This window comes from Cryptomeria japonica, chromosome 10 (assembly GCF_030272615.1).
Source record: "Cryptomeria japonica chromosome 10, Sugi_1.0, whole genome shotgun sequence".
In the NCBI taxonomy this organism is placed as follows: domain Eukaryota; kingdom Viridiplantae; phylum Streptophyta; class Pinopsida; order Cupressales; family Cupressaceae; genus Cryptomeria; species Cryptomeria japonica.
This window is the reverse complement of record NC_081414.1, coordinates 724,725,299-724,729,744: the sequence shown is the minus strand read 5'-3', so window position 1 is coordinate 724,729,744 and position 4,446 is coordinate 724,725,299.

Sequence of the window (4,446 nt, the reverse complement as noted above, 5' to 3'; positions counted from 1 at the left end):
TATTGTAATCATGTAAGATGTGTGTTTGCGGATGTGTCTATGATCCGTGAGAGTATTGTATGTGCGAACAAGTGAATTGATCTTTCGGTAGTGTGGCAAAGAAGAGAATTATTGCTGTGTAGATAGTGTGCTTAACCAGAACTGTGATCAGGGATTTGGAGATGCTATTCTTTTAGTTCATGTAATCTGGATTGTTGTCTGATCTTTGTAAGGAAGTGAGCCTTCCCAAGGTTGTATCCGTTTGTTGTTTTCAGCAATGAGCTCTAGGCAGTGTCCCTGAATGCATGTGCATTCCCCATCATAATATTTACACATACTACTGTAAAGTATTATCAAATTCTGGGTAGATTCCCACCATGGTTTTTTCATTAACAGAGTTTTCCACATCAAAAATCTATGTGTTATGTGTGTTGTTGGTGCAGTGTTTATCTTTTCTATTGCTATTTTTATCAAATCTTAAGTCGAGGTTAATTTTTTTAAGTTTCAGAGAAACTGATTCACCCCCCCTCTCAGTTTTCCTGCATTGTTATTGGCAACAATTGATATCAGTGCGAGATCCTCTAGAAGGATCTTGAGGAGATTCGGGATGGCAGTTGTTGTTTTCAAGTAAGAGAGTTTAAGATTTGATGGAACTAATTACTCTATATGGAAGAACCGGATGGAAGTTGACTTAAATTCTCTTAGAGAAGATTATTGGAAGATCACAAAGAATGCCTACATTGTTCATTAGAATGGTCTTGTTACTGCAGTTGAGATGAAGAATATTGAACATTACATAAGAGCTAAAGAAGCATTGTTGAGTGAGTTAACTAATTCTGAGATGACTATTGTGATGAAATTGCAGACTGCACATGAGATTTGGGAGAAGCTAGAAATCTTGTATGAAAGAGATAAACATGTTAAAGTTACTAAATTGTGGAGCTTGAAAGTAAATTATGAGTTGCTAAGAATGGGAGAAGATGAGAATATTTCATCCTTTATGGCTAAAGTGAATGATCTTGTATTGAACATTAGATGTGTTGGTGGAGTCCTTGAAGAAGATGAGATTGTAGGTAAAGTTTTGATATCTTTGCCTCCTACTTATAAACACAAAGTTGCTTTTATTGCTGAGATCCAGATTGTGACAACTGTGACAAGAGATATGCTAGTAGGTAGGCTTGCTTCTTTTGAATTGAGTGAACTTGGTGAATCACATGGCAAAGTTGAGACTAGATTTATATAGAGTATATCTGGGAAGAAGAAGCATGATCTGGGAGAGGGTTCAACTAGGGTTTCCAAATATGAAAGCGAAATGAGAAAGATGGAAGAATAAGTAAAGGAATTTGAAGATCTTGAAGAACTGATTGCTAGAATATTGCCTAAGGGAGTAGGTAAGTATGAAGGAAAGTTACCCTTGAAATTTTTTTCATGCAGTAAGATTGGTCATTTTGCTTCTAGGTGTCTGGAAAGAGCAGAAAGAGTGTCAAAGTATGATAAGCCTTACATGCCTAATACCAAGTATAGATATCAGAAGAAGTGTTATTATGTTGTTGATAAAGGGGTGACATATGATGAGTTTGAGAAAGGGAATTCAAAAGATGATTTTGTGTTCATTTCCATCAAGGAAGATGATCTAGTACCTGTTGATTCTACAAGTTACATAGTTGAAGAGAAAGCCTTGGTTGCTAAGATTGAAGAGAAGTATGAATGGGTGATTGACAGTGGTTGTTCACATCACATCATAGGTGATGAAGGTAAATTTCTGAATATGGAGAAGTATGATGGTTGTGTAGTGAGATTTGGGGATAATAAAGCTTGTGTAATCCATGGTAGAGGTTCTATTTCTCTTGATGGTAAGCATAATACTGATGATATTTTATATGTTTAAGGTTTGAAGCATAATATTTTGAGTGTTGGGTAGATGGTTGATTAGGGATATGATTTACAATTAAAGAATGGGAAGTGTAAGATCTTAAATATTTCTAGTGTAAGAATGGCAATCTTTTCTGGAAAATCTTTAATTGCAAGTTATTTATGCTTTTGGTTGTTTTTAAGATAATATTGCCTGTATTAGGATCTTGTGTAATGGTGTTTGCAGTCAAGCTTAATTTCATTGCAATTCTGGTTGAGTTATCATTATGTCATATGTTGTTATATCTCCTTGGTCAGGTTTTGTTGTATAGCCCCATTGATGTGAGCCATTGTGTGTTTTTTTCCAAATGGTCAATCCTGGGTTAGTGATTGTGTATTCTTCATCTGTGGTTTGTCAGGATTAGTTATGGTTGTCTGTTTCACCATAGAGTTCTCATAGAGAGACCTTTTCTGTTAGTGTCCTATGAGAGAGAGTGACTTTCGAGTGGGGACGACGCTCGAAGTGGATGGAAGGATAACCTATTGAAAGTTAGTTAAAAAGTGATAACCTAATAATTGATTAGGGGGTGGTTAGAATAAATATTAATTAAGATAATGTACCTCGTGCATAGGTGAGTGCTAGTACAGGGCTCATAATGTTGTGAGAAGGCCTAGAATGGCAAACTTGCCACCTTGTCTTCACAAAAGGATTGGTAGGGTCTGCATGAGACTTAGATGGAGCCGGAGGTTGGGGAGAGGTTACCAGGATAACCCAGGATGGGGCTGGGACCTATGGAAGCCTACCATGGTAACCATCATAAGCCATGTGATGACACTCTCTCCTTAGTGTCACTAGTGTTTGTGAGTTGAGTCACATGGATGTTTGTGGAGTCATGTAGTTCTTTCGTACTTGTCTTATTTTGCTTGCTTGAGGGTTTTCTACTATCTCCTAGCATGGTGGGGTGGTTCCATTTTAGGATCACATGGTCAGGTGGTAGTGCCACTTCCTGTCGGATGTTCTGGATTGTATCTTTAGGCGAGGAAAGGCTTCGCTGGTGTTTCTTGGTTCATGGTTCATGTACCAACTCATGTTCGTGATCATTGTTTAGTTGAGACCTTGTGGTCCTTGTATTAGACTTTTATGTAACCTTGGTATTGTAATCTTTGGATTCTGTGGTATTTTTTGAAGCCATGTAATTATGAATATTGTAATATTATGTCAGTGGAATGTATTTTAATTCAGTTTCTTTGATATTTTGTATATATGATCTATGGATAAATAAATGCATTGGAATACTTTGATTCTTTCATTATGGAGTTTAGATGTATGTGTAGTTTTAATCTTAAGCATTTAATTTATCTAATTAAATGGACAATTGGATTAACCATGGTGTTAATATAATCTACGAATTTATTCTTCATTGGAAACCCTTAGGAAATCATGTGTTAGACTTCCATTGTGTTATTAAACGTGAAATTGTTATAATTAATGCACTTAATCTTTAAAAAAATAAAATTATTTCACCCTCTAGTTGCCTAGTTGTGTTGTTTTCCTTTAGGGTTTCTGGTAGGGCATTACAGTTCGGTAGATGGTTGATCAGGGATATGATTTACAATTCAAGAATGGGAAGTGTAAGATCTTAAATATTTCTAGTATATAAATTACATCAGGAACTAGGACTAAAGGTAATATCTTTCATTTGAATGCTAGTGAGAGAATTTGATTGATTGCTCGGAATGATGAGAGTTGGTTGTGGCATAGGAGAATGTGTCATGATAACTTTGACTGCATGATTAAGATAAGTTCTACTCAAGGTGTTAGAGATCTGCCTAAGATAGTGAAGCCTAGTAATCTAGTGTGTAAATAATGTCAATCGGCAAAGAAAATAAGAATTTAATTCAAGAGAAAAATGTATACATCTATAGGGTAATTAGATCTTGTGCATACTAATTTATGTGGATCATCTAGGGTGAGAAGCTTGTAGGGTGACGGGTACTTTATGTTGTTGATTGATGACTATTCTAGAATGATGTGGGTTAATTTTCTAAGGGAGAAATATGAAGCACTAGAAAATTTCAAAATATTCAAAGCTAGAGTGGAGACAGAGACATGTTTGATGCTGAAGTGTCTAAGGTATGATAGAGGAGGAGAAATCACTTCTTGTGAGTTTGATTCTTTTTGTGAAGAGCATGGAATCAAGAGATATTTATCCGCTCTTTGAACCCCTCAACACAATGGAATTGTTAAAAGGAATAGCATATCTATTTTGGATGTTTCTAGAACTATGATGATTGAAGGAAATGTTCTACAGTTCTATTGGAGAGAAGTTATTATCACTATTGTGGACACATTCAACTAGGTGCATATAAAAGGTGATTCTGGTAAGACTCCTTAGGAGTTATTGTATGGTCATGTTCCTATAGTTTGATATTTTAGAATCATTATAACCAAATGTTATATTTAAAGAAGTGAGGATATAGGAAAATTTAATGCAAGATGTGATGAAGGAATCTTGTTGGGATATTTTACTACGAGAAAATCATACCAGTTTTACAATAAAAGACTAAAAAATATAGCAGAAAGTTCAAATGTAAAGGATGATGATAATCATGAGA